The sequence below is a fragment of the Uloborus diversus genome, chromosome 7, assembly GCF_026930045.1.
Source record: "Uloborus diversus isolate 005 chromosome 7, Udiv.v.3.1, whole genome shotgun sequence".
Classification (NCBI taxonomy): domain Eukaryota; kingdom Metazoa; phylum Arthropoda; class Arachnida; order Araneae; family Uloboridae; genus Uloborus; species Uloborus diversus.
The window spans coordinates 148,805,914-148,815,911 of NC_072737.1; the positions used below are offsets into that span (position 1 = coordinate 148,805,914).

General features: G+C 35.8%; 1 protein-coding gene across 1 annotated transcript in view; it reads right to left on the minus strand.

The window, feature by feature from the left end:
• LOC129225929 (uncharacterized) overlaps positions 1–9,774 on the minus strand; it is a 38,735-nt gene extending 28,961 nt beyond the window's left edge. The window contains exon 1 of the mRNA XM_054860470.1: positions 9,639–9,774. The gene's annotated coding sequence lies outside the window, so the exon portion shown is untranslated. The remainder of the gene's footprint in view (positions 1–9,638) is intronic.
• Positions 9,775–9,998: the final 224 nt, after the last annotated feature.

The following is a 9,998-nucleotide window of genomic DNA, read 5'->3' on the forward strand; positions in this document are numbered from 1 at the left end:
TTAACCTTAACCCCTTCCCCTCCCACCAAAAAAAAAAAAGAAAAAACGTAATTTGAAGTGCTTTAATTAACCGTCATTTACATATTTAGCAAAAATAAGAATACTACATTTTTCAGAAACATGCTTTTTTTTTTAATTGAAATCCGGAAAAAATTAAAAATTTTAACTGTTAAAATGTGTTTTTTTTTAAACCTTTTTAATGGCTGCCTTGTGCTTGATGGAACTCCGTTAAAGCTTTGATGTCTGGCTTTATATTAGTGAGATTTGATCTGAGGTACCCTTTGAGGCAGATGTCCAATCTGTTTCTTTGCTTCGTGAGAAACTGCACTACAGAGCTAAATCCTCTTTCAACTAAATATGTTGAGGGGAATGAGATGAGGAGTTGTTCAACTTTTTTCCAAAGTTGTGGGTAAGTACCCAAAGCTTCACTCAGGCAAGTTCGTAACCGTATTGCTTGAAAGTAATTTTTGATTCACAATCAAATTTCAAACCCATAAACTCTGTCTGCAAAGAGTTTTCCAATTCATCCACATCTTCTAAACTAAATGGGTCTAAAATCCAGTCAGGAATTTGTAAGCTGATCAAATCTGCAAACCTTGATTCCATGTTCTTTTTTAACTGATCAAGGTGATCAATAAAAATTAAAAATTTTTCTTCAGGAATTCATCATCCACGATTAAACTTTTTTTTAGAGTCGGAAACAGGATAAATTCTTTACGGATAATATTTGCCTTGTGGATTTCGAATTTGGCAGTGAATACTGAAGTTATGCTTTTGGCCTTGATGAGGTTCATCTTGTTTCCTTGAAGCTTAATGTTGACTTCGTTCACTTTTTCAAAAATATCTGTGAGATACGCAAGCTCCAACTAGCGCTGTTTCAAATTCTGACTTAAAGCAGGATCATGCAATTCGAGAAACTCAGCTACAGAGTCGAATAATTCAAAGAAACAGCGCAAACAGTTTCCTTCGGAAAGCCATCTCACAGACGTATGTAAAAGCAAGCGTTCGAAATTTTCATCATTTTCATGGCAAAGCTCTCGAAACAGGCGATCATTGAGAGAATTAGCTTTGATCTTGTTAATACCAGTAATGACTAATTGTAAGGTTTCATGTAAAACACCACTCAATTTTTTTGCAGGCAAGTGTTGACGATGAATGGCACACTGGATGGTAATCACTTTTGGTGCTTCTTTTTTAAGGTGTGCAAGAAACCCAATATGACGACCCGCCATGGCAGGGGCACCATCTGCTGCGCAAGCACTTACATTTGTCAATGGAATTTCTTTTTCTTCAAAATAATCTTTCACCACTTTAAAAATCGACGATCCCTTTATATCAGTAATCAAAGTTCTGGCGAACAACTTTTCCTCAGCTATCTCTTTCAGCTGAATACTGCCGGCACTTCTTTTTCGAATTCATATCGAACTTCCACACTACGAAACATGCACAATTAAGCAGAAATTCACTAAATTAAATCAAGCAATAGAAACTACGTAAGGAGGTTTATGCGCTGATTGCAAGATTCTGAATGACAACTGATAAGTAAATGCAAAATTCTATTCTTACACATATCCATCCACTTTTCAGGCGTTAATTATATGCTGGCGCCATCAACGGTCAGACAGTGCTTACAAGATTTTTTTTTTCCTCGTGAAAACGGCAATAAAATACAAGATATTATTTTTTGCTTTTGGGATTTTTTTTATCCGAACAGATTTGATTGAGCTGTAAATCATACATGACTTATTTTCTGGGAACGACTTTCTTTGATTTGACGTGCCATATGCTTGGTTCAGTAAGTATTACGCAACATAGGTGTTCTGAAAGATATTTCTGAATTGTGTACCGATTTGTTTTAATAAATATAGTTTTTGAAAGGTCAAGAATTTCCCATTACCAGGTATCCGAATGCCGTCGCCCCCCTATCGCCCCCCAGAAATTTATCACCCCCTAGAAGAATTTGATCGCCCCCAGGTTAGGAATCACTGCACTAGACGCCACTGAAATTTGTTTAAAACGACATTTTATTTTGGTGAGTTCTCCCAAAGTTCCTTGGTGAATCTTCCTAAATATATTTTTTTTTCATATGGCACTGATACCCATACTTAAAAGAACATTATTAACTAGTATGTTGTGGCCATCACGAAACTTTCTTCTATATCTTTCTTGTGAATTCTGATCAATCCCTATGCTTGAAGAGAATGCAATATTCCTAGCAAAAAAAAAAAAAAAAAAAAACCTGACGGCCGTCCGAATTTCTGAATTCTCACAAAAGCAAAGCAAAGAACGACTTGAAAATTAATTTCAAAGCCTTGCTTGAATTAATTAGATGTTTTATTTGTTAACAAACATAAAATGGCAACAGTTATTAATTTTAAATCATTGCGATAACATTTTCGATTATTTCCCAAAAATTAAAATCACGTGAACATAGACTAATAATAAGAGTAGACCGAGCTATGGCAACCCTTTTGCTGCTCATAAACCAAACCATGTGACTGGTGGATATCCTAGCAACAGCGGGCGTTAATCGTAGCAGACGATCAACGCCACCGCGAAATAAAATAAATAGAATTTATGGAACACAGAAGAATGATCTTTTATGAAGTCCGATTTGTAAATTTGTTATTCTAAGTTGTAAATATTTTGTTAATATAGTGAGTTTTTCGTTTAGATAGTATTGTGCATTTTCTTTAGTCAATTTCAATAACTCTCTAAGCAATAAAAGATGCAAGCGACCAAGAAGAATCAGCAAACGGTAAGATTTTTACCTACAGTTTCAATTTAAGATACCGATTAGTACATTTTTGCGTTAACGCAAAACGTTTACGCCATTTCGTTCACGCCAACGCTGACAGCTCCAAATGAAATAAAAGTTACCGAAAACTGATCAAAAACTATTACTAATGTCAAAATAATGCAGAACTAAAAGAAAAACAGTTCAATCTCTGCACCTGGAAGTTTTTTTTAATGAAAACACATTGTCTTAAAATACATGTCGAGTGCCAAACTATAGATAATGCTGCCATCTAGCAACCATGCTGCCAAAGTCTTCGCCAAGCCCTTCCACTAGTCACATGATACATCTATGAACCAATTTTCTTCATCAGCAAGAATGAGAAAGCTCGGTCTACTCTTATTATTAGTCTATGCACGTGAAATAAGCAGACGACAGTATTACAATTTATCTTTCTTATTGTTGCATTTATAAAGCTATTTTTCTTTACATAAAAAAAAATCAGTCCCCCATGAAGCGATTGGCGCCAAAATTGAAACAACGCCTATTTACAAATAGATTCACATTTATTCCAAATTTCATCCAGAACGTAGCATTACTTCTTGAGATATGGCACTCACAATGAAAAAAAAAGAACATTCGATTGCGCCACCCCCTTTTCAGCTTTTGACACCGAAATAAAATCAGCTCTTATACCCACTAAGGGCTACTTGCCGATAAATTTTTCTTTCATTCCGTTCATTATTTCTTGAGATACAGCAGTCACAATTGACGACAAAAAACGTTCTATAGCTCAACCCCCGTTTGAGATATTGACACCAAAATTAAATCAGCACCTGTTCCTGTTACTGGCAACATATGGACCAAATTTTGTTTGATTCCGCCAGTTACTTCCTGAGGAATAGCAAGCACGCATAACTCAAAAAACGTCCCATTGCTCCACCCCCCCTTGGAGGAATTCGCGCCAAAAACCAATGGGCACAAGTTCACATAGGGGCACATATGTGTACCAAATTTCGTTCGATTTCATGCGGTAGTTTTTGCTGTAGAGCTGCCACAAAAAACTGGTCACACACAGACGTGACACACATACACACACACATACACACAGACAGACAGACATTTTCCAAAAATAGTCGAAATGGACTCTGCACACCTCAAAACGTTCGAATCCGTCAAAATTCGAAATTCGAGAATTTGCACGAATCCAATACTTTCTTCTATATATTAGATATAGAAGAAAGTAAAAATATGAGTGCAGTGCTAGATGAACGGGTTTTCCGAGCTGGACAGAAACTTGAAAGTGAGCGCTTATCCATCTTCTTTCGAGTTTTCATACTGAGTTTCAATGGAAAAACCCCACAGAAGCAGAGCCGTGTCGAAGGGGAAGGTTTTAGGGGTTAAACCTCTCCCATTACAGAAGAAAACATAATAAAAAAAATAATTTGAATTTTGACATCTTGAATTCAAATTATGTTTTTCGCAATCACGAGTGTGTGTATGTAGGCATGTGTGTTTGTGTGTGGGTAGTATCTGTGTTTGTGTGTAGGGGGTATGTGCATGTGTGTGTAGGCATGTGTGTTTGTGTCTGTGTGCTGGCATAAGTGTGTGGGTAGTTGTGTGTATGAATGTGTGTGTGGGGGAGGAGGGCGTGTGTGTAGGCATATGTTTGTGTCTGTGTGCAGGTATGAATGTGTGGGTAGTTGTGTGTATGAGTGTGTACGTTTTTGTGTGTGTGTATATGTAGGTGTCTGTATGTATGCGTGTGTGTATGTGTATGCGTTTTTGTATGTGTGTGTATGTGTTTGTGTGTGTGTATGAGTGCGTGTGTGTGTAATTGTGTATGTGTGCGTGTGTGTGTGTGTAATTGTGTATGTATGCGCGTGTGTGTAGGACATGTATGCAACCTGGAGACGGCTTTCGCTATAGGAGCAGCATCGTGAGGAGCCGGTCGACGGTGAAGGTGCGGAGGGTGGCGGTGGGAAAATAAAATGATAGAACTCCAAAAACAGCCAAATGAAAGCAATAAGCAATCGTGATTGCTCAAAAACCAAAGAAAACTCACAAAACAAAATATTTTCTTTGAAGTTTCCCGAAAATGTTTTCCTTCTTTCTAGTTTCTGTGAAAAAAATAAAGTCTTCAAAATGCTTGTCCTCCGAATCCCCCCCCCCCCCCCGTGCCAATAGCATTACAGGAGCATCTCAGATTTTGTTTTCAGATCTTCAATTTCGCAAAATTTCCAGAAAATGTCCCCGAAACATCGTTTAAAATTGCGTTCAAAAATCGTCTAAACTTAGTTTAGGTTTTGTTTCAGTTTTGAAAGGACTCTAATGGGGGTTATCAAATATGGTCTTACAATCGCGTTTTTAAGACTACAATTACAAAAAAAAAGGGGGGGGGGAACGGTGAACCACCTTTTTAAGATATTATCAAAAATTAAGTTTTTTAAACAGCTCACGAAAATTTAAGTGGAATAGCCTCTGAACCCCTCCTCCAAATATCTTAAAACATTACATAAGTATTTTGGACTTTAATTTTGAAAAAAATTCCAAGGGACAGTACCAGAATCCCCTTCTCATAAATATCTTCAAAGTTTGTCTATAATTGATTTTTTGGAACTTCAGTTTCGAAAATTTGAAAGGGGGAGGAGAAGTTCATTTCTATCTATTTTTCAAGGGGGGAAAAATGATCTGAGAGAGTCCTTGAGTGTCATCCCTTTCTCTCACGTCAAAAAATATGCCCTATAATCGCGTTTTAAGCATTTAATTTCTTCGAATTTCTGCTGAGTCTAAGGCCGTCTAAAATTTCCGGGGGTGGACACCTGTTCCTCCTTATCTGATTAGAATTTTTTGCAATCTATCCACCTTAAAACTATTTTCTAGTTGAACCACTGTTTTTCACTTATGATTTTTAATTATTTTTTAAGAAAAAATATATTTTTTAACTGTACGAGAAACAGAGATTCAATATAATGTATATAAAATAATGGAATTGGTAATATATATATATATATATATATATATATATATATATATATATATATATATATATATATATATATATATATATATATATATATATATATATATATATATATATATATATATATATATATATATATATATATACATACATATATATATATATATATATACATATATATATATATATATATATATATATATATATATATATATATATATATATATATATATATACACACTACTTATATACATGCACACATTCACTACTTAAATCATCTTCTGTGCATTTGGACCCCCCCCCCTCTTTCTCCCCCACACACACACCACTTTGCTTCTCATTGTAACATTTAACAAAATCGAATTATTACATCCACTGTTATATTTTTCTACCAGTTACCAGTGCAGCAGGTAAGAATGAAACTAGTATGTTGTGGCCATCATGAATCTTTCTTCTGTATCTTTCTTATAATTCTGATCTTTTCCTATGCTTGACGAGGAAGCAATATTCCCAACAAAAACAAAATTACACACGCCAAAACTTGACGACCATCCCAATTCCCGATTTATCTCAAAAGCAAAGCAAAGAATGACAATTGAAAATTATTTAAAAGCCTTACTCAAAATAATTACAAACATTTATTTGTTAACAAACACAAGATGGCAACAGTTAAAAAGTTTAAATCATCGCGATTTTCCATAGACTAATATACATAGACTAATAATAAAAATAGACCGAGCTTTCTCAGACTTGCTGATGGAAAAATTGGTTCATGGATACATCATGTGACTGGTGGAAGGCTTGGCGAAAACAGCATGGCAGCATGATTACTAGATCGCAACATTATCTATAGTTTGGCACTCGACATGTATTTTAAGACGTAATGTGTATTCATTATAACTTTTTTCCAGGTGCAGAGATTGAACTGTTTTTCTTTTAGTTATGCATTATTTTGACATTAGTAATTAGTTTTTGATCACAGTTTTCAGTAACTTTTATTTCATTTGGAACTGCTACGTCAGCGTTGGTGTGAACGTAATGGTGTAAACGTTTTGCGTTAACGCAAAAATGTACTAATCGGTACGTGAAATTGAAATTGTAGGTAAAAATCTTACCGTTTGCCGATTCTTTTTGGGAGCTTGCATTTTTAATTGCTTAGAGAGTTATTGAAATTGACTAAAGAAAATGCACAATACTATCTAAACGAAAAACTCACTATATTAACAAAATATTTACAGCTTAGAATAACAAATTTACAAATCGGACTTCATAAAAGATCATTCTTCCGTGTTCCATCAATTCTATTTATTTTATTTCTCGCGGGCGTTGATCGTCTGCTACGATCAACGCCCGCTGTTGCTAGGATATCCACCAGTCACATGGTTTGGTTTATGAGCAGCAAAAGGGTTGCCATAGCTCGGTCTACTTTTATTATTAGTCTATGCTAATATAATAAGAATAGACCGAGCTATGGCAACCCTTTTGCTGCTCATAAACTAAACCATATGACTAGTGGATATCCTAGCAACAGCGGGCGTTGATCGTAGCTGACGATCAACGCCCCGCTAGAATTAAAATAAATAGAATTGATGGAACACGGAAGAATGATCGTTTATGGAGTCCGATTTGTAAATTTGTTATTCTAAGTTGTAAATATTTTGTTAATATAGTGAGTTTTTCGCTTAGGTAGTATTGTACATTTTCTTTAGTCAATTTCAATAACTCTCTAAGCAATTAAAGATGCAAGCGCCCAAAAAGAATCGGCAAACGGTAAGATTTTTGCCTGCAATTTCAATTTAAGATACCGATTAGTACATTTTTGCGTTAACGCAAAACATTTACGCCATTACGTTCACGGCAACGCTGACGTAGCAGTTCCAAATGAAATAAAAGTTACTGAAAACTGTGATCAAAAACTAATTACTAATGCCAAAATACTGCATACTAAAAGAAAAACAGTTCAATCTCTGCACCTGGAAAAAAATTATAATGAAAACACATTACGTCTTAAAATACATGTCGAGTGCCAAACTATAGATAATGTTGCCATCTAGCAGTCATGCTGCCAAAGTTTTCGCCAAGCCTTCCACCAGTCACATGATACCAATTTTTTCATCAGCAAGTCTGGGAAAGCTCGGTCTACTCTTAGTATTAGTCTATGCGATTTTTTGGTCATTTTCCAACAATTAAAACCACGCGAAATACGCAGACGACAGTCTATTACGATTTATACTTCTTATTGTTGCAATTATAAAGCTGTTTTTATTCACATAATTTTTTTTTAAAAAATCAGCCCCCCATGGAGCGATTGACGCCAAAATTGAACCGACGCCTATTTACATATGGATTCACAATTATTCCAAATTTCATCCAGAACGTGGCATTATTTCTTGAGATATGGCACTCACAATGGAAAAAGAAAAAAAAAAAAGAACGTTCGATTGCGCCACCCCCTTTTCAACTGTTGACGCCAAAATAGAATCAGCTCTTATACCCTCTAAGGGCTATTTGCCGATAAATTTTTGTTTGGTTCCGTTCATTATTTCTTGAGATACAGCAGTCACGATTGACGACAAAAAAAAAAAAAGTTCTATAGCTCAACCCCTGCTTGAGCTATTGAAACCAAAATTGAATCAGCACCTGTACCTGTTGGGGCAACATATGGACCAGATTTTGCTTGATTCCGACAGTTACTTCTTGGGGAATAGCAGGCACGCATAACTCAAGAAACGTCCCATTGCTCCACCCCCCTTGTAGGAATTCGCGCCTAAAACCAATGGGCACAAGTTCACATAGGGGTACATATGTGTACCAAATTTTGTTTGATTTCATGCGGTAGTTTTTGCTGTAGAGCGGCCACACAAAACTGGCCACACACATACGTGACACACACACACACAGACATTTTCCAAAAATGCTCGAAATTGATTCCGCACACTACAAAACGTTCGAATCCGTCGAAACTCGAAATTCGAAAATTTGCACGAATCCAATATTTTCTTCTATATATTAAATATAGAAGAAAGTAAAAACATTGAAACCAAAACCCCTTCCTTTATGAAATTCTGGACACGGGCCTGCACAGAAGTAAAAGAAATTGCCACCCCATTTTCTTCAGAAGTTGTCACCCGGGTCAAGAATCTCAGCTTACTCCCTCTAGACCCAGCACTAAATGAGTGCAGCAGTTGAAAATGGAGAAATTGCCGATGGTAGTTAGTCCGAGCGACTCTACAAATAATTACCAATCTCCCCCGCTAAACGGTTTGAAGAAAAACCATCAATAATGGTAACAAATGATGAAAATCAAATTTTTAGCACGAGTAAAATTTGCATCTTATAAAGCCAGACTAACGTAAGTCCATTTCCACTACTTTTCAGGAGAGTGTATAAACATTTGTATGGTCAGTGGCGTAGCGAGAAATGTTCATCAAAGCGGGTGGGGTGGGGGGGGGGGGGGTCATAGGAATTTTTTTGAAATTAAGGACCGAAAAACGCAATTTTAAGCCTTTGTGTTAAAAAAAAATTTTTGTTGCTACATGTGGGGGGGGGGGGTTAACCCTCTATCCCCCTCCCTGTTACACCGTCTGGTGGTGTATACAAAGGTTGAGACTACTCTTATAACTCTCGTAAACAATGATATAGGACTTTAAAATAAAAAAAAATTATATTTTTATGGCTCAGTGTGGAATAAGATCCTACATAAAACGCAGTAATAACATGAAAAACACAATTTTTGGATGTAGGTTAGTCTGATCTTCAGGTACAAATGATGCAGCATTTTTTTTTTTTTTTTTTTTTTTTGTGTCTATTGAGCGAAAATATAAGAATGGAAAGGAAAGTTTAATGTTATTCGATTCAACCTGTAGTTGATTTTAACCCGCTTCCATAAATTATTAGCTGACCCAAATAAAGACTTACCTTAATTAGCTGCCGTATTTCTAAAAATGAACAAATATATTCTGTGCACCGCTGTAGATACAAAAATATTTCCTCCGTATAAAAATTGACATGACATTTATTGATACAAATTGAAAAATTAAAGAAAATGATATTTGAAACAAAACGTGTCGACTGCAATGCAGCAGTAAATACATAAAGGTAGAACTTGCGTAGGAAACATTTCCTGTGCCCCCGCAGTTCTTACACCCACGGATAGAACAGGTTCGAAAATCTTTCCGTTTTTGCATTCGTGAAACTTTAGGTATTCCGCAGACGACAGAATTTAAAATTCGACTTCTTTCTTCGTGGGGGGGGGGCTTTAAAATAAATAATTAATGG